Raw genomic sequence first — 25104 nt, 5'->3', positions numbered from 1 at the left:
GACGTGGAAACAAGCTAAGTGAAAGTGTCCATCAATGGGTGAATAGATAAAGACGTGTGTATGTACATTATGACTCAGCCATAAGAAAAGAATAAAATCTTGCCATGCAACCACATGGATGGACCTTGGGGGAATTATGCTAAGTGAAATAGGTCAGACAGAAAGACAAATACTATTTGATTTCACTTTTATGTGGAATCTAAAAACCAAAACAAATGAACAAACAAAGCCAAACTTAGAGATACAAAAAAGACATTGGTGGTTCCCAGAAGGGTTGGGAGGATGAGCACAGCAGGTGAAAGGGGTCACGAGGTTCAAACTTCCGTTTTGAAATCAAAGGTCTCCTAGCATCTAATGATGCTCACAACTAGTTGCTCTGAGATTTGTAGCTGAGGTGCACAGAAATACCTAATCCTTACAAAACAAAGTTTGTAAAGTAAATAAATTTTGTTCCCAACAACCTGGCCTCCTCTCTGTTCATCTTTTCTGTTCCATCTAAGGATTCCTTCCTCTGCCTCAAGTGTCCAATTACTCAGGTCTTACCTTACCTACCACAACTTTCAGGAAAGAACCTGATGACTGTAGATGTTAATACCGGTGCAGCCTAACTTATTTACTTTTCTGGGATATTTGGAAGAATGTTAGAGTACGCACTAAAACATCAGTATTCTGGGGGGAGAAAAATAGAGTTATTTTTGTTCTTATTTCCAAACGTGAGAACTTCTTGGCCCTGAAACCTTACCAAATAAAGAAAAACTTTTTTTTCCTATTTCTAACACATCTAGTTTATTTTTCTTTAAACTAATTTTTTTTCATTCTTTACAGGTCAAACTGTACTAGTAGTAAAAATTAAATCCACTTACCCAGTAAATGAAACCTCAAAGAAAATGTGTAATGTTTGGAAAGGAGTATGAGGTAGGAAGAATTTTTGCATCTACTGCTACTCAAACTTAAGAAATAAAAGATTTAAAATTTTTATCATATAACACTTAGGTATGATTCTACTATGTCCTTTATACACAGATATGAGTAAGCCAATTGAGGCCAGAATTGTGTTGCCAGTTTTTTGGCCAGCAGAGAGCAAGACAGTCCCCTGCACTACTGTTCCGCATTCAATCTTCCTAATCATTTGCTGCATTCTCTTGAAAGTGTTGTAATCATTTATTTCTTATTTATGGTCACTCTTTCATAGATGACCTTGTAGATACGTGGGATAATTATCTGAACGTTTGGAATAATTTAAAGAGTTCCAAATAAGTAAAGGGATGAGACACAAAACAGGTGTGTTTTAGTAAGGAGAAGAATCTACACACACACACACACACACACACACTCCAGGATGGCAAACTGGGTTAAGGTGAGGAAACAGATACTCATAGTTGTCATGGCTCATTTACCTTTTGGGCAAGCTGACCTATTCTCCCTTTATGAGTTCTCCCCTGTTGAAGTAACCCTTACCTCATTATCCTCTTAGGGATAGTAGACAGGATCACTGAAAGAAATGGGAATATAATCTTGGACTTGTCAGCCCAATTCTTCCTCTGATTTCCATATTATGACAGTGCCAGAGATCTCTGCCACGACTGAGATGTAGGGCTACTGCAGTGTTACAGGTCAGCACCTAGGACAGGTCTTTTTAACTGTGGAAGACAGAATGACCGTGTTGTCCATTGCTTTAAAAAAAAGTTCAATTATGAATCAGTACAAGCAAATTTACATTCAAAAAATACGTAACTTAATGGAGTGATACTTGCTTTACAAAAGTATTTAGCAAGTTTTTCAGAAAATAAAAAGCCAGTTCTCTAGAGAATTTAACATTGATATTAGCTTGCAGATATTTTGGAAACACAGATGGTGTAAAAAATTAAGAAATACCTGAACACATAATCAGAAATAATCTTCCCTCTGGTTTGTCAGAATTAGCTGTTTATAATAGCAAAGGAAACAAAACAAAACAGGTTCTATATGACATAGGAAGCAAAACACAAGACCCTATATTAGCCAGAGAAGAAACCTACAGATTTAATGGCATAAGGAATTACAGTTTTAATTTAAGGCCTTTGTCCTGCCTTGGTGTCCTTAGGAACTGTTTGAACGAATGTTTTGTTTCTTTGTGTTTTTCTATTTTTATCTCTAAATTTTCTATGGGGCTGCTATTACAGGCAAGAGAGATGGCTTAATATTTTTTTTTAACAATTAAGCAGTACTTATTAATTAGAATTTGTTGACAGTTTTCCAAGATTATAATTGAGGTTACATAACCTTGCCTTCATTGATAAATGCAAATTGAGCCACAGTGTTCAGGTGAGAAATATCTGATCACAATTTGGATGGTATGTATTTATTTAACATCCAGAATATTGAACCACATGCTGACATTACAGAAACAGCTCAATTTACTCGGTGATGTTCTCATTTACATCAAGCACGTTATGATTCTATGTCTTCTCTCCCCAATAAGGCTATAAGCCTCACCTTTGAAAGACAGTTCTGTTTAACCCTGGTACCTCCACAGTGATCTACACAGAACAGGTTACTAGTGAAGATGAAGTGAAAGATATATTCAGGAGAATCTAACTAGCTATACATTTGAATTTGAATTTCAAACTTTAAAAAATACTGACAGTATGGATTTATCAATATTTTATTCATTCACCCAACAATATTTATTGAGCACCAGGTAGGTGTTGTGACTTGTACAAGGTTTGGGGGATATAATGGTGAGCAAACAGCAATACTTTCTGCTTCTGTAAGATCAATAGAAACAGAGAAAGTTATTTAAACAAGCAATGTCAATAAATAATAGTATTTTCCTTCCAATTATTTCTATCAAAAAGTGACTCCTTGATGCATACCCTGCAAACTTCAGACCTACCAACGGCCCTCCTCCTCACCATATAGTCTCTGCTCTCCCAAGACATGCTTTTACCTCTTTGCTTGAAGAGAATGTACTTCCATTTCCTCTTCCCTAGACCATCACTGTTGCAGTGTGGATTATTATAATTCATTCCTTCCATTTAGCCCACATTCACATTCACTACTTTGGCCACCCCCCTAAATCCACTTCTTATATAATAATTTGTGTGTTTCCCTCTCCCAATAGCTGTAAGAGCTTTTGATGGCAGGTCCTCTTTTTTATTCATTTCCTCATTCTTTCTATAGAGCCTAGCCAAGTCCCCAAAGGCTTCTTAAATATCAACAAAAACAGCTTCCTGCTCTCCACTCACAACTTTATTTCCTTATGCCCCACAAGGATTGCCACTGCCTGGAATATTCTCTCTGACCAATAATCATAGTTTATATCATCCCCTCTTCTTTAAAATATCAATAAAAACTCTTTTAAGCATTACATTTTGTCATTCATAATGTCAAACACAGGAATTTGCTGTACTGTACACATCAGAATCTTTTTAATTCACCAGGGTTTTTTTCTCTTCAACTATTATACATAAGCATACCACCAGTTAGGCAGTGAGAACAATGGCACATGTCTTGCTCTCACAGAACTGGCAATCTAATGAAGAACAGAAAAGAAGACAGGTTCAGGCACTACCAGTTAAGACCAGACTAGATGGTGAGGGAGACAGGCATCAAGAAAGCCAAACCTTTTGGCCTCTGCACAGGTAACCACACATTAAAGCCACACAGACGCATCTTGTCTAAAACTGAACTTGCTTCACTTCTCTTGCAAAAGCTGCTTACAGCTCTGTAATTAACCCAGAAGGAATCCCCTAGACTCCAAATGTTTTATAGCTCGTCTAATTAGGACAAAGGCAGCAGCTCAAGAAGCAGGATACACACCTCCCAGTCAGAAAGGTGCAGGAGATGTCCCTCAGGCAGCCTAAGGCATACAGCAAGAACAGAAAATAGAAACACAGTCATTTGGGCATGCTGGGATTTCTGAAAGATGAATTTTGCAGACATGTTTCAAATCTAAGCTTGATTTTCTCTTATTATTTGTAACACTTTGGCCCCACCTTATGTAGCCATTTGCGGAGGCTTCAGGACTGTCAGACGAAGTTCAGTAGTGATCTAAACAAAATGTAATTAATATAAACCTGCTAATATTCAGAAATATTAAAATGTACTATCTTTCATGCATAGAGCTGGTATTCAAGTTTCCCTCAGTAGGACTCTGGCTTTGAGCTGCTTTTCTGGGAAGAGAGATGGATTTTGCATAACATGAATTCCTTTTCCATTCCTTTTTAGACCAATTGTTTTCCTCTTACAATATGACCTGTTAGGAGCCAGTCTGTGATCTTGGTACAGAATATTTCCCTTAACACTGATAATCAATCCATATAAGAGTTAACTCACTTTCCAAAGGTTATTTCTACTATATCTCAAAACATATTAGAATTCTAATTACCCAGCCACCTCTCATCAACATTGTGTTATTTAACAAAATATGAAATGCCTATTTATCCAAAATATCTACTTACCAAATAATTAGAAAGTATTAAATAAAGATCAATTATGCTAAAACATAACTTAATATTTTATAATGTGAAAAGTACTAAGGGGAAGCCTTGGAAATCTTCCAAGCCGTCATAATGAATACATATCATTGTACAGTATTACAGACACAAGATAACATCTTAATCTTTGAGTAGTATCATCACCTACAAATATCTATCGCATTCATTCTTGTTCCAAAGTTACTGGCACAAATTAGTTAATTGTTCACTAATGTCTGAATTCCTCATAAATAGGAATTTACAGTATCTTTCCATGAGACTTCAAATTGCTTGGTTTTCTCAGTCATTAATATTTACAGACATAGTGTAACACATTTCTTTGCGTAAAAATATGAACAGGTTTTATCTTTTGGTCCATTTCCAACTGGTATTAAGTAGTACAGTAAATTGTCTTCTATGAGTTTCAAATAACCCAACTAAGAGACTGAATTCGCAATAAAAATGGAGACAACACATGGATTAACTGAGAAATAGTTGAAAAACAGACATCCAGAAACTGTAACTACTATGATATGTATCTTCTTGGTGCTCCTGTAATTTTTTTAAAAACCCTATCTAGAATTTTGTAATTCTGACATTTGAAATTTGTTTCACATCTTGTGAACTTTTTCAAATTTTCTGCATTCTAAGAAACATCTTCATTCTCATGGAAGAAAGCTCTATATTCAAAACACAACAATCAGCAAATAATATCTTTCAGTATCTTTCGAACAATCAGCAAATAGTATCTTAGTAAGTGCAGACAACTGGAACTAACTAAGAGAAATTCACCAAGGCTTATAGTGTCAAGTACATTAAGAGAAAGTTAACAAGGAACGCTGAAACTCACAAAGAACGCTTAAAAAGTTAGGCTCAAATTTTCTTTCGATAGGTTCTAGCGTTCACCATACTTTGCCTCTTAATAGGCAGCTTCTTTGCTTACCATCACTACTGAGAAATTTAAAGATTTCAAGCTCAACCAAAGAATGAAGGAACATTTTTGCTCAGACGCCTCATTCACTCTTTCTGGGAAATTTTCCTCCAAAATGAAATATTGCAAATGAAAGCACCTGTCTATAATTAACCATATTGCCTCCTATGTCAGAATTAACAGATGCTCTAAGAATTCCTTTCGAAAACTAAAAAACACCTTTGGAAATTCCCTGGATTTCATTCCATAATCGTGGCTATTGCTGAATCCTTTGGAAACTAGGACCACAAAGCAGGGACCAGGGTGATAAAAACCAATAAACTGGACACAAGTTGGATATGCTGCCGTAATTAAGTAGGGGAGCGACAGACCACATTCTAGATTATCAGGGAAGATTTAGATCAAAGGGAGGGAGGATATGGGACCCGGAGCTAATGGGGGAGGAATTGTTACTACAATCACCAAAGAACAGGAAGACATACACCAGACCAAATTGACATGGATCTATAATGTAACATGGTTCGGACGTAGGTAAAGTCAGGCAGGCATTTCCCCTGTTATTAATTATTCCTCTTCCACCACTCTCGAAGCTACACTTCTGCTTTTTAGCGGTTCTGTTCATGAGCTACATAGATCCTGACATTTGCTGAAGAGCTATTGAGGGCCTCCTGAAGAATGAGAATAAATCAGGGGTCACGGGTCATACTCTCATCTCTCTGCTTGTTTGCAGAAGCATTTTGCTGTGGTAGACTCTTCGCGAAACCCCTTTCAGCTGTAATACCGAAGTCATTAAGATTTGCTGTTTCATAATTCTACGAAAAACACACATAAGAATTTTGGATTTTCAGGGCCTTTGATTTCATCAAAAATAGCGTGTTCAAAGCTATTTCAATTTGCTCTAAATGTAGTTGCTAAGATAATTATTGTCTCAGGTCACAGGAGAGGCGTATGTTTTTCCTTCTGACATTTTTTCCTTTTGTTATTTCTTACTTTGTATACTAGTCTCTCTCCTTCCCTTACTAGTCTTTCCTCTAATAACGAATAATATTAGAGAGTTCACATTAAACAGAAAAGTAAAGAGATTTACTGAGCGCTCACCTTCTATTCATAAAGTAGTGAGGTATATGAACATAACTATGATTAATGATAGCTAGTATTTGTTAGGCACTTTATATTATTTAATTTTCATAAAAACTCTTTGAAGCAATGCTCTTTATGACGCCATTATTTTCTGATTGAGAAGTTAAGATGCAGAAAGTTTGAGTAACTTGCCAAAGTTTACTCGGATCATGTACTTAATTGGTTTATAGTACTGCTAAAACATTTTTTTAACATTATGTAGAATACTAAATGTCTAAACTATAGGTTGAGACCAAAAGAGAAATCTCATAAGAAAGTATATGATTCATGAGCAAATGAATTCTGCAAATACTTCAGTACTATAGAATTGTATAAAATTTCAGTATTTGGAAACTGAGTATTCTGTTTAACTGGAATCAGAGACACGGTAAGAAACTGGAAGAAAGTAAAGCTGGGAAGACAGTCTGGAATCTGGTTGTTTTTTCTTTTCCACCCTAAGTAGTTTAGGATTTTATATACGATGTGGCGTCCTTGAAAGGTTTTGAACAGAGATTGACATGTGCCATGATCAAGGCATTTTTTAGGACAATGAATCTGGCAATAGTGTGCCGAACAGATGCTCAGAGGAGAGGCTCATAAAGAGAGAACAATTGAAAGACTGAAGTATTATTTTACTCACAAAGAGATAACTTGAACTAAGGTGGTACAACAGGAGGAGGAAAGAAGGCATGGCTGGAAATGACGTATCCAAGAGAAAACAAGATTCGGTAACTGACTATGGGTCATGAGGAAGAACAAGGCAGTGCAAAACACTTAAGATTTGAGCCTGGGAGACAAGAAATCAGGAAAAGAAGCAGTTTGGGGGAAACTAGGAGGGTTGAATCTCTTCACCTTGGTGAGACATAGAATGTAAATGCCCTTAATGAGGTATTAATAGGCCGCTAAAGAAATTCAGTTCACCAGAACAAAAAGTAGACTGAGGATCAGAAGAATGCCCCTCATCAAGGCTAAATACAGGAAAACAGCAACTGATGTATGCATTTACTGTAATTTTTTGTATTTATTTATCAAGTTTTATTTATGGCTTATTTAAAAAAAAAAAAAGATGTTCTTCACCTACTGCCCAGTAACATTGTGATGATTGACTGGGTATTCATCATGATCTTCTAATCCTATCAGTTACATTCCAAGAAGCTAGTAGAATTAAATTTTAATTTTTACATAATGGAAGTTAATCTACATATCTGGCCTCCTGTCAATCAAACTTCTTTGAAATTAAAAAGGAAAGCACTTCCCTAGTTAAGTTTGTCCCTTCAGCCATGAGAGAGCCCTGCAATCCCCTTCTAGCACGTTCTTACAAGGGTGCCCATCCAGAAGGGAAGACAGCTGAAAGGAGAGAGAACAATTTCACTCAAATGACTGAGTATGCATGTACACTTTAACTTTAAAAGCTCTCAGAAAAATTGTCCTATGAATGACGCAAGTAAAGTGAGCAGCTAAGTACCGGAATACCATTTCTCTCTTGTAACGAAATGACAGCACTTCAACATTATCAAAGTCGCAGCAAATATTTATGACCCACAAATACGGGGCTGTACACAAAATATGCAGTTTCATGGAATATGCCATGTTATGTGAAGGAAAACAAGTTGACAAATTTTGTTGAAGTCCTACAAGGATTAACACTGTTTCTTCAGTTTCTCAGGCAGGAATGGATATTTATAAACCTCTAGTCTCGGGAGAAGCAAACCAGAATCAACTAATTCTGTAGCTTCCTTTCAAATAGAGTCAACCGTAGAGAGCCCGCATTATGTAGATTTTATAGAATTTCTGAGTCTGAGAACTGAGTCTTCATGAGCATGAAAGTCTTTTACAGATGAGAAAACCAGTGCTTAGAAAAGGACAGCCCCGGGGCGCCTGGGTAGTGCAGTTGTTAAGCGTCTGCCTTCCACTCAGGGCGTGATCCCAGAGTCCTGGGATTGAGTCCCACATCGGGCTCCTCCTCTGGGAGCCTGCTTCTTCCTCTCCCACTCCCCTGCTGTGTTCCCTCTCTAGCTGGCTGTCTCTCTGTCACATAAATAAATAAAATAAAATAAAAAAGAAAAAAAAAAAGAAAGGAAAGAAAAGAAAAGGACAGCCCCACTTTACCCAGCCAGTTGGAAAATGAACCAGGATTTGACGAACTATAGTATTTTCTAATGGACAGCGAAAAGCATGGGACTCTGGTTGGAATGCTTGCGTCAATTCTTTATTTTTATTTTTATCTGGTTGACAATATTTACTAAATAGTTCTAATAAAGCAATTGTTTAGGGTTTTGTTAATTTTTTTTTTCTTAGCTATATGCCACTTAATGACATGATTTAAAACATGGCTGTTCTTTCTCCACTGTTTCTAGAATCAGATCAACGGTGTTCTCACTCAGAAACACACCTCAGTAATTGTGCCCAAGTGATCAGTTTTTCCATGTATAAAAGAGAAATCGTCATCCTTATCTGAAAGGTACTGTTGCCTTTTTTTTTTCCCCTTAGTTTTAACGCACCTAGAAAAGCTACTTCTGGAGTCTCTTATTTCAACTTATGAAACACATGAAACAACATATTTTCATTCAAAAAATATATATTTTTTGTCTATCAAGAAGACATATTGCACTTAGACTCTCAAAAGCCAGAATGCTCAGAAAAAAATAAAGTCTATTTTACCTTGAACATTGGACTTGGACCAAGGGAGACTGGCTGTTGAGAATAGAGACAGGCTGAAGATGAAGTTGTAAGAGTCTAAGGGAGACAAGAAAATATTTTAGAGGAAAACCCATCTTCTCTGATCAGTTTTTAAAACTACTTTGGAATCCCTAAGTATTATTCATAATGTTGAGTTTATAGCTTGCTAACCAGTATTTATTTCCACAAAATACTTTAACTCACTACGTAAGAGAAATAATATAAAATATTTCCCACTTGAAGATTATAATATTTTCTATATGCTGAGGCTAAACCATATAATGAGGATATGTAAGAGACAGGAAACAGGGCACCTGGGTGGCTCAGTTGGTTAAGTGCCTGCCTTTGGCCCAGGTCATGGTCTCAGGGTCCTGGGATCAAGGCCCACGTTGGGCTCCCTGCTTGGTGGGGAGCCTGCTTCTCCCTCTCCCTCTGCCTGCCGCTCCCCCTGCTTGTGTTCTCTCTCTGTGTCTGTCAAATAACTAAGTAAAATCTTTAAAAAAAAAAGAGAGAGAGAGAGAGAGAGAAAGAGAGGAAATATTTATGCCTCTTGGATCACAACCATTTTCACAAGAGAAGGAGAAATGATTCAGTGTGTCTTCATTTCTCCTTCTCCTCTGGAGGACTTCTGATGCAGAGGTTAGAAGACCACCTCTTCACCTAACTATGCCTCAAAATACTACAAGTGGAGCGAACACTGCTGAAGCAACCGTTACCTCTACAGATATCATAGAACTGAGCCCTCAATCTTCTGCACGCTCAAAAGCTACAAATTGAGAGGGCTATTAATAAATACCCCCCTTTTTTAGGCTGGAAGGGAACTGGAGCTTAGCCACATAAGCACAGAGCATTTGAGATCCAGAAAGGATTTCTAATAATAAAAATTACAACAAATGATGCAAATTTAATTTCTTGACTTTGCAGTTATTGCTTGAGTGGTATTATCTTAAAGGTATTATCAAATAAGTTGATAATACATATAAACCATGACACAGGTAGAAAGTGGCTTTTTATCTGTAAAAGTGTGTTTTAGAAACAAATTTGGTGTGTATTTAAAATTCCAAAAATTTCCAGCTGAAAAACAGGCATATTTTTCTCAGGTGGGAACATAATTCCCATGTTTCAAAAATTCTGGGGAAAGTCCTTCCATAGTAAAGACTATGGGTGGGATGGAAAGAATGAAGAACAGAAGCTGATGGTATTGAAATTGGAAGACAATGTACAGGTGGCATAATGTCTCAGAAAACTTACGGTAGGGACTTTGCATTGCATTAGCTGAACAGGTCAATAGAACTGAAAGTGTGTGGGGCATTGGGAAAAAGATACTACCATACCAAGTTTACTGATATTCAAAATCACAGATTTGCCCTATATCAGCAAAGACACGAAGGGCATCCCACTCTCAAGTGACCCTTACACACACACACACACACACACACACACACATACACACACACACAGACATACAACACACACACACACATGCACACTTTGTATAATTTGTCTTTGAAAGGGAATCACCACAGTTGTCATCCGTTTACAATGACCCATGGGCTCTTAAATAAGTAGTTCTGTGTACCACATACTTCACTGCCTCATAGTTAAAGACTAGCAACCATAGAAAGGCGTTAGATGGCCAAGGAAGGGAAACGGTTTACAATAAGGACATGATAATTGAATTCTCTAGGCTTATCTAACATGTTTACCTCACATTTTACGTAGCACATGGTGATGACAATTTCTGGAAGAACTTTCCAAATCTCTGTAATGGAAGCCTGGCAACAAACAATCATACTAGGAAATAAGCCCACACCTGCTTATTCACCTTCAAACCAAAGTTCACCATTCTACTGACGTTACACTCTTCACAGAATTCCACTGTGGTCTGAACAGGCAACTTTGATTATGAGAGTGTCAAATAGTCTTGCAAATTACCTCAGTTCAGTTTATTCATTACTTTGAAAAGTGATCATTTAATGGATTCGGTAAAGTAACTGTAGTGTCCTTGCTATAGTGTTTCATCCACAGGTACTGTAACACTTTTCATATAAGATGTCAACACAGAAGAAATACACAATTTTTTCCACACCCTACTAATGCAAACTCAACTTTCTGCCCACCTTCCAAATCACTCTTCTCGCCCAGGAGTTGCTTATAGTTACTGACCATATTTTGACATTGTTGTTATTATAGTAATGTGTGGAATTTTGAAACACCTGATTTACCCACTTTTCTTTTTTTCTTCTTCTTCTTTTTTTTGTATGGCCCAATTTAGTGCTCTGGATCCGTAACATTCGGCAAAAATGAGGTTTTGGATTTAAAAGAGCAGGATAGTTGCTTTACTTTACAGTATGCATAAATTACAATTTAAATTTCATTTACTTCTACTCCATTTGAACTTTTAAATCATAAGAAAATAGCACCAACAATAATTTAAAGTCAGGTTCTAGAGCTTTGGCATTAACTCTTTGTATTAACACTTAAAAATCTATATTTTGATATATACAGAAATGTGGCAAACTTTCTCATTCTCTTATTTCTCCCCTCCAGTAAAGCTCATTGAATTTAAATACATGTATGTTTAATTTATTGCTGGTTGTACCCACTTTTATGAAAATAATGTATTGAAGTGTAAAAGACAGCAAAATTTTTTAAAAGCATATTTACCATTAATTCAAAAATGAGATAAACTTATATTCTTAGCTTTTTAAAGAAATGCAGAGTATTTCCAAAAACTCATTTTTTTGTGTGTTATCCACCCACCTCTTTCCTTTTTCTCTTGAAAGCCTAATAAGGAAAATTGACTTTAAGCTTTGTCATTTCAGCCTAAGGTACTAAGGCAGCCAACGTTACTATTGTTGCCTTATCTGTCTTTCTCTTTATTATACAAGTATATAGATGATGTAATTGCAGAAGTTAGGGTTTACTCGAGCTGTTGAGGCAAAAGGATTTTTTTAGACTGCCTCCTTCAGCACCATAGAACAATTGTAAAACAGAACCAAGAACACAATTTAAGCAATTGATCTCTTGAAAGCAAATCTGCAGTATCTTCATCTTGAAAGACTGCTCAAGAGCTGGAAATGCAGAACCACTAGTAAAGCTCAATTTGCTCCAGACTGATGCTGAACTGGAAAAACACTTGAGTGACATAGTGCTAGTCTATGGCATTTTGGCTTTAACCCCTTCTCAGAAGCCCCAACTTTTCTGTTTGGCTCTAATTTTGTCCCCAAAACCCAAGGGATTAGGAAATATCCCAGCCTTTTACCCCTGCCTTGTTTGTCCGTGAGCTGATATTCCCCTGAAAGTTGAGTGGAAACTAAGCAATCATTCATCATTCTGCATTTAAAATAAAGCAGTGATTGAGAAGTCCATGATCCTACATATCCTCATATCCTATGAGCCACCCATATTAGAAACACCGAAGAGCTGAGCATTTACAAATGCATCTACTACACTAGGAGAACCCCCATGGTTGTGATTCAAAGTGCAAACAAAAAGAAACAAGAAAATGCAGACACAAAATCACATGCAGATGAGGAAGCGCAGACAGGGAAAAGAGAACATACCTGAGGGATTCTCCTTTAAAAAAAAAAAAGGTACACACCAGCTGGGCTGTTTCTGCCCTCCTTTTGGGGTGTATATGTTTTCCTTTCAGGAATACCACTTGGAATCCTGTTTCCAGTCTCCTTTCCTTTATTCAGCCACAAATAGTTAGAGCAGGAGAGGAGGCTGTATCCCAGCGATCCGACTCAAGTGCAATCGGGCATGCCTTTGGTCTGCAACGGTGTCGGTTCTTGTCAATTCTATCGTGCTCCCCAGGCAGCAGCCTCCAAAGCAATTTTACAACTTAGCTGCTGGCATGAAACTGCCTTTCACTCTCCTCATTGCCAAATTCCTTCGGCAGCTCATTTCTCATCCCTGTCTCTAAGAAAGCAAAATGGGTTGTCTCCCGTGCGTTGATGAGCGCCAAGGTTCATCAACAATTGAGGCTGAAGTGCGTGCGGGGAACTTCACACAGCGCGGGCCACCGCGGCGGCGGCGGCTTTGGGGAATGCAGCACAGACACTGCGATCCCTCAGCCTCCTCTGCCCAGAGCTCCTCGGCTCCCTCTGCTGCCGCCCCTGCCGCTGCACAGAGCAGCTCCTCCAGGCTGAGCCACACAGCCCCTGCTCAGGGGAGATGCACCGTGGCCGCTGCGAGGTGTGGCCAGCGTCACCACCGCACTGACAACTAACTGTGGGACGCAGCTTCATCGCTGGGGAAAACGCCTGGATGCCCAAGCTCCTCAGCCTAATTTTTTTTCTTTATCTCGGAGCGATGACCTAGGAGACAATTGTACGGCCAGCGCTGCTAGCCGTGTGTGCAACCTCTTCGATAACATGGACAATTTAATAATTACTGGTTTGGATGTAGTTGACTGTGCTTGGAATCATGAAAAGTACACTGCACACAGTATAATTCCCAAATAGCCACGGAGAGACAGCTAACAGGACCCCGTATTTGGAGAGAGGAGAGGCTGGTATCTCATCCCAGATAGTTTTCTTCTTTTTCATGTGTGGAAAGCCATTTGAAGGTGATTCTTGAAAAAATTTGAATTAAAGACACATACACAAATCAAAGTGGGAAATGGTGGAAAACTTACTGTGACACAAGGGTTTTGCTTCTCACTTAGAAATAACGTCTTCCCGTCTGATGTTAACGTTCTAAAGATCTGGCTAGGAATTGGATGGGCTTGCTTGCTTTTTTAGTTTTGCTGAGTCGAGGAGGTGGAGGGAGTAACAGCTCCCACTTTCCATCAATAAAGCATTTTCTATCCTCTAACCCTCCTGTTGAAACAAACAAAAAAAGTACTGGATCTTAAAATAGAGCCTTAAAGAAGCTCAAGTCCTGGAATAATTTATAGATTTTAGGCTGCATCTGGTCTGTTGGCTTTCTTCTATCTACTTTTCCTCATCTTTTACAAAATAGATGGATATTTCCGGGACTGAAGAAAAGTCGACTATTATTAGTTGAGATCGAACAGAAGAAACATATACATAGATGTGTGTGGCATTTTTCAGTACATGTAAGGATGAATATGATGAATATGCCTTGGCCAACTTTAGAATTGACTCTACCCTACCTAAACATTCAATATATAATAGCTGACAGCAAAATGAACAGCTAAGCCTGATAGAGCATTTTTGCCAAAAACTTGTGGCAAAACACATTCCACCTACTAGCTTGACAACCAATAAATAGTTATTTCTATGATTAAAAATAATTCTCCCCAATTTAACACAATATATGTGCCAGGTGCCAAGAGCTGAGCACCCCCCCCCCCATTCCCAGCCCCACCTTTAGCTCACAGCAGCACAGCTTCCTCAACCTGCTGCTCAAGTGACTGTTAATGGACTTGAGCAGCTGCTCAAGGTCTAATGAGCTTCATCAGGGGCTCACGCTGGGGCACCGTGATCCCCGCCTTCAAGAGCACCCGAGTGGGAAGCAGGACAAAGCTCTGCTGCCCCCGGCTGTACGCACTCCAGAGTAGCACAGGAAAACCGTCAGACCTAAAAGTAGATGAGAGGGCAAAACTGGACTTTTTTTATACAGAAAAATTCAGGCTAGCCAGTACACGGTTTTGAAGAATGCCCTTCAATACACAGAGGGAAGAACACTATTTACAGAGGCTTGTTCTTTTTTTAGTGTGCAACACCCAGAACAAAGTGCTGGAGCTGCTCCGCGGAGAGCCCCCAGCACCCAGAACCGTGCAATGTAGGTGAGTCCTCAGTAAATTAGGATAGAATGTCAGTGGTTTAAACGTTAAAACCTATAGAAGGAGGGGCGCCTGGGTGGCACAGCAGTTAAGCATCTGCCTTCGGCTCAGGGTGTGATCCCGGCGTTCTGGGATCGAGCCCCACATCAGGCTCCTCGGCTATGAGCCTGCTTCTTCCTCTCCCGCCCCCCATGCGTGTGTTCCCTCTCTCGCTGGCTGTCTCTGTCTCTGTCGAATAAATAAATAAAAAATCTAAAAAAAAAAAAAAAAACCTATAGAAGGAAATACAAGTAAGATGATCCTGTTCCTGTGTGATTCTCAGAGCGTGTCTGTACTGTGATGAAAAGACATGTGTTAGTATTTGCTCTAATTCAAATACTCTCATTGAGGAAATAATAGGGGCAGTGATCATCAGTCTCTGTTTTTAAGAAGAAATGTCTCATGAATGCTCCAAAGTCAGTGTGTGTGTTCTGATAAATGCACTGCTTAGCTATAATCAAAGGATTCTGGTTATATATTTCAAAATAGAAACTATCTACATCTCTGAAAGTGGCAGGAATTGTGGATCTGAGGGACACCAGCTGCTAATAAAATATGCCACTTATGGAGAGAGTGACAGAGCTTACAACGTTATTGACGTTCAGGGACACCAAATCCCTAACAGAATTTCCATGGCTCTTGATGGGTAGTTTTCACCTGCTAAGTACCTGATCTGAATAATACATAATCACAATCATATGAATGAAGCAATAGGTTAGAGTTCTATACATTAGGATAAGACACATTCCATTCTTGCAAAGAACTTTTCAAATTCTTGAATTAGTATCATAAAACAACACAGGATAGGCAATGAGTGATTTCCATATACATACTTACACCTCTAGAGGTATGTACAGCCCAAAAACTCACAGACTGATTAAGACAATAAGATAATTTCTCCTTTAAATCTTTCAGCAGTAATTTCAGGAGGAATAAACCGCTAGGGTACCATTCATCTCCTATATCCCAAGACATAGGTGGGCTAGATCATTTGTCTCTTTGGTTCAGGTGGGAGAAGAGGAAGTGTCTGGGTCACTGGTCTTTTTTTTATCAGTAGTAAAACCTAACTAAACCAAAAAGATCAAGTAAAAGGACTGTTCTTATATAATTCTGCTACTGCCTGTGCATTTGGCTTTCAGCAACAGAAGAATTCCTGAAAAAGCAGAAATTAACCTTATAGGTATTGAATTATATTTTCAGCTTTCTAGAAAACCTTGCTCTTTATTTTAGGGAACTGGTAACCTATCACTGGACCTCACTATTAGGAAAAAAAAAAAAAAAACTGAACCATCATTGGCTCCCTGTATGCACTTAAATGTATTGGTAAAATGGATTATTGTCAAGATAATCAAAGACAAAAACATTATTACATCAAAAATAGTAAGTTGTTTCTAGCTTTGTATAACTGAATAATGCATAGGGGAACAAGTATTTGGGAATAAACTATCATATGGAATTTGGAAAGATGGGCAAAATGTTGATTTCATGATAGTAAAGCATACATTAAGCTCTGTTCTTGAAGTTTTCCATTAAATTATGAGTCACGTAAAAAGCGTACATTTGAAAGACAGTAACAGTGTGTAACTTTGGAGACTAGGTCATGCAAGGTACTGCAGCTTCCTTTTTGCCCACTCTCTTTTGGTTTGCTCACTCTTCGGAAAGTTAGCTGCCATGTCACGAGGACACTCAAGCAGCCTAGAAGGAACCCACAGAGCAAGTAACAAAGGTCCCCTCCCCATAGCCAGATGGGAACTGAGACTTCCTACCAACAGTCATGTGAAAAAGCCATTTTGGAAGCTGACCTTCTACCCACATTCAAGGTTTGAGAGGACGACAGCCCCTGCTGACACGCTGAGTGAAACCACCTGAGAAACCGTGGAGCACACTCGGGGAATAAATGCCCATTGTTAAAAAAAGGAAAAAAGAGAGAGAGAGAGAGGGAGGGAGGGAGAGAGAGAGAGAGAGAGAGAGAGAGAGAAAGAAAGAAAGAAAGAAAGAAAGAAAGAAAGAAAGAAAGAAAGAAAGATAAACTGTTAGAATTTCCAAATGAGAAATTAGATGGACTATTTTTCAACTTGTGGATTTAAGGGTACTTAAGTGTCGTATGATGTAAAGTTTTACTAATTCAAAGGGATACATGCACTCCTATGTTTATAGCAGTGTTATTTACAATAGCCAGGATATGGAAGCAACCCAAGTATCTGGTGATTGATGAACAGATAAAGATGTGAGATATATACATACATATACATATATATACACACACACACACACATACATATACATACTCACACGCACACACATATATATCTATACACAGACACACACCAGGATATTATTCAGCCATAAAAAAGAATGAAATCTTGCCATTTGCAACAACATGTATGGAACTAGAGAGTATAATGCTAAGCCAAAAAAGTTAGACAGACAAATAACATTTGATTTCATTTGTGGAATTTAAGAAACAAACTAGTGAAGTAAAAAAAAAAAAAGAGAGAGAGAGAGGAGAGACAGACCAAGAAACAGACTTTTAGCTATGGAGAAAATAATGGTTACCAGAGGGGAGGTGGGTGGGGGGATGGGTGAACTAGGTGATGGGGATTAAGGAGTACACTTGTCATGATGTGCACTGGGTGATGTCTGGAATTATTGAATCACTATATTGTACACCTGAAACTAATATAACACTATATGTTAACTAACCAGAATTAAACATTAAAAAAAAAAAAAGATGTAAAAGTTTTGGGTTCAACACATTCAGGAACAAGAGGAGAATGTCACAGTTCCCTAGTCAGTACTGGTAGTTCTCTTCTCTGTGTGACCTTAGCACTTTTATAAATCTCTATGGTAGTATTAGTTTAGTATAAGGTGTGTTAACTATTAATTTACTCACTTACCTTAGCCTTTTTGTGCTAGACTGTGATGTCCTTGAGGACAGAGACCATGGTTCATTCACCTTTATATCACCAATGCCCAGCTGAAAGCCAGACTCATGAAAGGTAGGCGAGTGAATAACCGTGTATTTAGTTGGTAGAGCACAGAGCTAATGAGCCTAAGGACATGGGTTGAGTCCCTGTGTAACCAATTAGCTTTGTTCCTTTTCTGGTCCAAATGGCAGCCTTGGTTCTCACCAGCTGTCTCACAAATGTGTGCCAGAACAAACCACCTAACTACATATTCCAACAGGGGTAAGACAGAACACAATAATAATGTCTAAAGTTAAACCCTCTTACAAAGTGTTTTTACCTACCTTTTCTCATTTAATACTTATCTTTAAAATCCTGCAAGATATTATAATGGTCTTGTGATTGCCCCATCCTAAAATGCTGAAACAGAGACTCCAAAAGCCTGCCTGACTTACCAGACTATACGGAACTAGTAAGTGGTGGAGACTAGACTAGCAATCAGGCATTCAACTTCTACTTTAAAACTGGTTCTGCCACATAGCTGACAGATATTTATTTAAACACCATAATCAATGGCAAAATGTGTAATCTGTTAAAAATTCTACTAAAGGGTGAATTACTTAAGCAGATGCTCTTTTAGAGTATGTCTGCTTGGGTAGGCTTTAGGTAACCATCATGCGATGTTGAGTGCGTGTGGTGTGAAGCATCTCTAAAGCCCCATCCTGTTATTCTCTTCTTTGCTTCTGTAAAATTCATGTCAGCACTTCATCATATGAAGGTTTTTGTGTTTTTTTTAAGGGGGTTCTAATTGCTAGAAAGACACAACATTTGGACAATATCAAGTAAAATGATTTCCATTCCCTTATTCCTTCAAGTCTTGTTCATTCAGGGAATTATGATTTAATTATACAACATGGCACTGAAAAGCCTAGCCTATGGAAACCACGTGCCTAGTTTCCAAGCTTTGTCCTAGCATGAATTATCTTTCTGTCTTTGGTAGTTTCTTAATGCCCTAAGCCTTAGTTACTTCATCTGTAAAATGTTATAAAAATAATTCTTATTTATCCTCTTGCTAGTGAATCAAATGACAAAATCTGTGTAAAGCAATTTAGTATATACCTGATATGTAGTAGGTACTCAATAATCATTATCTATTTGGTAATAATTAATAATAATTAATATATTACCAAACTTCTTACCAGATATCATTGTCATTATTTTCTACTGTTACTAACCTGACCCCCATTCATCATGGTAACTTTTCAGGGGAATTCTTATTTTTAATAAGAATTTAAAAAAAAAAAAATATCAGTGCCAAGTAATGCCAAAGACCTATCTTTGATTCATAGCTCTGCTGCTTTCTCTCTGTATGGTCATATACCAGTTATGTAAATTCCCTGAGCCTCAGTTTCCTGTGTTTGTATGTACTATGTGTTCAATCACTATGCTCCATTTTTCCCTTTCTATTCTTTCTGGATTCTCAAATGCATATTTCAACTTGGTTTGACAAAAGGAAAAATTATTTTAATGGTTTATATTTGCTTGCTAAACGTTTTATGCCCACTAGACATTTTATATGCCTGACAATAAAGTTCATAAATTGAACTATCTTGCCCAATATTAGAAGAAATGTCTCAGATAAAATATTTATGTACACAGTAATAAACAAATGAGTTTTAGATTCCCCTTCCTTCCAAGAACAGCAATGATGTCTTTTCCTCTCTTGTGAAAATTAAGGAGTATAATTATGAATCATAATATTACTTGCCAGTATTTCAGGAGCTATTCAATATGTGCTGATGATTCCAAGAGCAATGAAAATGCCCTCAGTAGAAGCTCTATGATGACTGGGTGAGAATCATTATTGACCAGAAACTGCACAGATTCAAAATTCATGAAGATATATCCTTTGTCCAACAGTCTTAAAACCATATTTGGTATTAAAGTGGTTCTTCTTCCAACAGTTTCTGGTTATAAGCAATGGTTCATGATTCATACTAAGTCTTTTCCACCTAAATTAATAACTGTTTAGGATATATACAAACCACGAAGCAAGTCAACAATATATTTCTTTGACATGGTCTAAAATTCTTGTATCAAAAAATAGATTCACTTGGAGCATTTTATTTAATATGATTGGACATCATCATATCCTTCTTTTTCATGGCATTTCATCTTCTGCTCAGTTTCCTAGTTGTTTTTCTCCAGAGAACACATCTACACTCTCTGCAGAGCCTGGAAGGGAAAAAGCAAAAAAAAAACAAAAAACAAAAACCCTGCTTTCTGGTTTGTAGCCAGGGAGAAAGACCCTGTGGTAACTATCACCGGAAGCGTTGGCTCTAGGTCAGCCATGAACTACATGAAGTTTGTCTTTAGAGCCCTTCACTTTCCATGTCTTTGCCCTTTTTAAATTTCTTCTTCAGCAACTCTTTGGTTACTTTGGCTATTCTCCTGAGAAAAGACTCTGTGAGTAACCAAGGTTATGTTGTAAATCAGTCAAGTATGTCACTTGGAGGAAGAGAAAGTGAAAGCAATGAATCCATAGTCTTTTTAGGATAATTCTGACATCAGAGCACATAGGTACAGTTGGTAATTTTGATTTATGGGGCATCTATAAAATGAGGTAAAATAAAGACCACCTACCCATTCATGTATTTGTTTTAAAGATTAAATACATGAAAAATATAAAGGGCTTGACAGAGTATCAGCCATTACTGTTATCATCCGCATCATTATTCATTTTTCATGGATGCTTGAAGGAGGAAATGCTCTACCTCTGGAAGTGGTAGAAGGAAGCAGTATCTGATAGCATCATCTAAGAATTAAAAGGGAGATAATAAAAGTTTTCTTCATGCAGATGAATTTTTTGCCAGTTCCCAAGTATATACCTGGAAAGAAAAATACGCATTTTTGAAGAATTCCAGAAAGGTATTCCACTTGAAAACATTGTCCTCTTAACACCACCTATAATTCCAGCAGCTCATAGAGACTTTTTTTGCACCGATAGATCATCCTATATTAAAAATATGGCTACCTGCAAATATTGTCTCCCATTCTGTATGCTGCCTTTTCACTTTTGTTTATTTTGCTGTGCAGACATTTCTGAGTCTGATGTAGTTTCGGTGTCTATTTTTGCTTTTGTTGCCTGTGCTTCAGGTGTCATATCCAAGAAAGCATTGCCAAATCTAATGTCCTGAATTTTTTCCCCTATATTTTCTTCTAGGAGTTTTATAATTTCAGGTTTCATATTTAAGGCCTTTAATCCACTTTTAGTTAACTTTTGTACATGGTGTAAGGTAAAGGGTCCACTTTCATTCTTTTGCATGTGGATATCTAGTTTTCCCAACACCATTTGTTGAAGAGACTGTTGTTTCTCTTGTTGCCTTGGCACAGTTGTCAAAGATCATTTGACCATATATGTGAGTTTACTTCTCACCGCTCTATTCTATTCCATTGGTATATGTCTTTATCTGATAAGAGGTTAATATTCAGAATATATAAAGAACTGCTACAACTCAGCAACCAAATAATAATAATAATAATAATAATAATAATAATAACTCAATTTAAAAATGGGCAAAGGACTGAATAGATATTTCTCCAAGAAGACATACAAATAGCCAACATATAAAAATGGCAAATATATGAAACATACAGAAAAGGCAAACATATAAAAATATACTCAACATCAATAGTCATTAGAGAAACACAAAGCAAAACCACAATGAAACATCGCCTCACATTTATTAGGATGGCCACTATCCAAAAAATAAGTAAATAAAATAAAATAACAAATGTTAACAAGGATATGGAGAAATTGTAACTCTCCTGCCCCATTGGTGGGAATGTTAAATGGTGCACCCACTATGCACTTTCCTCAAAACCAGTAGAGAGCCTCCTCAAAAAATTTAAAATAGAATTACCATATAACCCAGCAATCCAATATTTGGATATAAATCCAAAAGCACTGAAAGCAAAATCTCAAAGATATACTTGTGCACTCATGTTCATTGCAGTATTATTTGTAATAGCCAAGAGGTAGAAGTAACCCAAAAGCCCATCAATGGATAAACCGATAAAGGAAATGTAGTATACACATACAAGAGGTTATCATTCAACCTTAAAAAGTAAGGAAATTGTGACACATGCTACAACATGGATAAGCCTAGTGGACATTATGCTAAGTGAAATAAGCCAGTCAAAAAAAGACAAATACTGTAAGATGCCACTTACATGAGATACCTAAAGTAGTCAAATTTCTTTGAAAAACTGTAAAATATTAGAATGGTGATTGCTAGGGGCTGGAGGAAGAGAAGTGAGAAGTTGTTCCATGGGTATAGAGTTTCGGTTTTGTGAGATAAAGTTCTAAATATCTGTTGTATAATATGAATATACTTAACAGTACTGAACTATATACTTCAAAATGATTAAGATAATAAATTTTATGTTATGGGTTTTACAATTTTTAAAAATACTGCTATGTGAAGTGGGTATTATGTAAAACTGTGTATTAACATTCAGAAAATAGTTTCTCAAGTTCTCGCTGGAAGTGAAGAACAGAATGCTGGAACTGCCTCCAACTCAAGCTCCTTAAAAGCATGAACAGGGGCTGCACTGAGGGGCCTCAGATTTCTCGGGTGGTTTCCCTCTCTGCTGTCATCTCTTTTAGGCTTATTTCCAATGATCAGTTATTCTGCTCTGACTCTTCTTCACTTCTGCTTTATCAGCTTGCAGACATTTTCCCTTGGCTGTACTTCTACGATAATCATCTGTGGATCTGAGTGAGATCTCTACCACTCCAGGGTTTCTGGATGGCAAACTCAATCCAAGTATTTGGAATATAATTATTCTCTTTCTCCTGCAAGACACAGGTTACAAATACAAATACTTCGAATAGTCAAGAAGGCCATCTCAATGGTTTGAGTCAGTGGAGTGTGATAAAATTCAAAGATATACGGACGATAGGACACAACAAAATACAAGGCCTAGATAAAAGGGATAGCTGCCAAACGACAGGAGCACCAAACAATGAAATCTGCTTATTTTTAAAAATAGGCTAGAAATGTGGAACTTTGTGTAAATTCTTGCGATTTTTAAAATGACTGTCATGTAAAAACAAAATGCAAAAAAAAAAAAAAACAACAAACCAAAAAACCCCGAAAACAAACAAACAAAACAAACAAAAACCCCAACTGTGGGTTCTTTGCTTACTGGCCAACAATTTTTGATTTTTGCTAGAAAGCTCAAAGGCATAAGAAATTCAGATCTTCTTCCAATTCCAGATTACATACAAAAACAAGACTGACTCCTCCTTTCTTACAGAGAAATTCAAATATGGGACGTTCTGAGACCTCGGGACTTAAGATCTTTCCTTAGCCGGGCACTGTTTCTGGTGCTTCTTCTTGCTATCAATGGCTTCCAGAAGCTATTGTTAGTTGATAGGCTTTGATTACAAAAGCTCCTTCCACAGAGTTTCAGTGGTTATACTGAAACCTTCTTTCCTTTGTCACTCAATGTCCAGAGTGTCTCTGCTTCCTCACACTGTTTTCTTCAGATTCTTACTTATCCTGGTAAGTGCATAATATCTTCCAAGTTTCCTGTTGGTTACTGTTGTATTACTCTTGGATTGATAGAAGCCTTCCAATATCAAGGACCCCTGACTAATTCACTAAAGGCAACTTTATAAAGTAAATTTTAATATTAGTTGAGGAACCAGTTCACACAGGAATAATCAGAACCCACCGAGGCTGTGTAGAGAAATGAGCTTTTATAATATGGTATAATACTGTCTCTTAACTGCTCTCTAAATAACCCTCTGCTATGCAGTAAGTTGGTCACATTCCTCTCTGGCCCAGAGTGTAAGGATATTTATCCTCTTAGTATCCAAAGCCAAGATTCCAAAGCCATGAAAACAATCCCATTTTACCATCAGAGACATTCCCCATTGTGCACAGAATGCATGTACAAATCAAAATCCAGGTATGTTTATTGGGCCTCAGAAGTTTCTCCAAGTTAAATATGCAAAATATTTTGAGATATAGAGGTCACAGGGGAAAAAAAATGAAGTTACCTATTTAAGAACAAAGACTTTATAGAATCTACTAATCTACAAATAGATTATTTTTAAATAAATACTGTTCCATATATTACTATTTACATATAACTACAAAACAAATTTCAACAGACTGGCTTGTGCCAAAAATAGTTATTTATCTTCAAGAAAGGCAAATACTTCATTAAAGTAAAAGAATTTAATATAATTTATGTTTCTCCTTTCCCTCCTACCTCCACCTTAATCTTCGTGATGAGCTGTCCTTCAAGACTAGTCAAGGGAATAACACTGAAAACAGAGTAACTAGAGAGCAAGACCGAAATCCCACCAATAACCAACAAACAGAAACAGTTGACAGAATATATTCATCCCAAAATATAAACAGCTATAAGATGCTCCCAGTATCAGTTTTTGTGTGAGAGGAAAGAGAAAGAAGCCACAAGAAATGTAAAAGACTTAAGAACAGGAGAAACCAAAAAGAACAAAGGCACTCACTTAAAAGTAGTCAGTCATTTGAGAACAGCAACCACATACTTCAACTCACAATGACTGCAAAAATCTATGTTCCTGAAAACTAATTTTGTGAAAAAATGAGTAGAAGAGAAATACAACTCCCAAAGTTGTTACAAAACAAAATTAAAAAAAAAAATGTATATGAAGCAGAATAACATCCCTCCAGAAAGTAAAAATGTAACATAAAAACAACCCCACAAAACAGATTTTAAAAATAACCTAAAAATAAATTAATGAAAATTAAAAAATTTTAAAAAGTAGTAGGCTAACACTTCAAAGGAGCTAAAAAAATTTAAGATGATATAAGATATGAAAGAGTAACTTAAAATCTAATTAGAAAAACCATAAATAAGGTTATAGAAGTCAGAAAAAATTAGAAATAAAGCAAAATTACTTCAGAAATGAAAGAACACCAAATGCATAAACACAATTGATACTACTTTAAGAAAAATATAATTTTTACTTTTTCGGAGTAAAAAATATATAAAATAGTAAAAATAATGCAAGATAAAATTAAAACTATAAAAGCTAGGCAAAGAAAATCTAATATACATGTAGTAGGAGGACGTTAAGGAAAAAAAAGTAAAAATGTAAATGAAGGAAAATTTCTTAAAATTTTGAACAACAAAAAAATTGAAATATGTTGTTTTGAG

General features: G+C 37.0%; 1 protein-coding gene across 1 annotated transcript in view; it reads right to left on the bottom strand.

The window, feature by feature from the left end:
- UNC13C (unc-13 homolog C) overlaps window positions 1–25104 on the bottom strand; it is a 631335-nt gene that overhangs the window by 561574 nt on the left and 44657 nt on the right. The window contains exons 2-3 of the mRNA XM_087859197.1: window positions 13829–14012; window positions 9169–9243 (exon numbers count right to left, since the gene is read on the bottom strand). The gene's annotated coding sequence lies outside the window, so the exon portion shown is untranslated. The remainder of the gene's footprint in view (window positions 1–9168; window positions 9244–13828; window positions 14013–25104) is intronic.

Source organism: Ursus americanus, chromosome 36 (genome assembly GCF_024610735.1).
Source record: "Ursus americanus isolate L20-20 chromosome 36, mUrsAme1.1.p, whole genome shotgun sequence".
NCBI classification, from domain to species: domain Eukaryota; kingdom Metazoa; phylum Chordata; class Mammalia; order Carnivora; family Ursidae; genus Ursus; species Ursus americanus.
The sequence above is the reverse complement of the archived record's forward strand: the minus strand, read 5'-3'. Positions and strand labels throughout refer to the sequence as shown.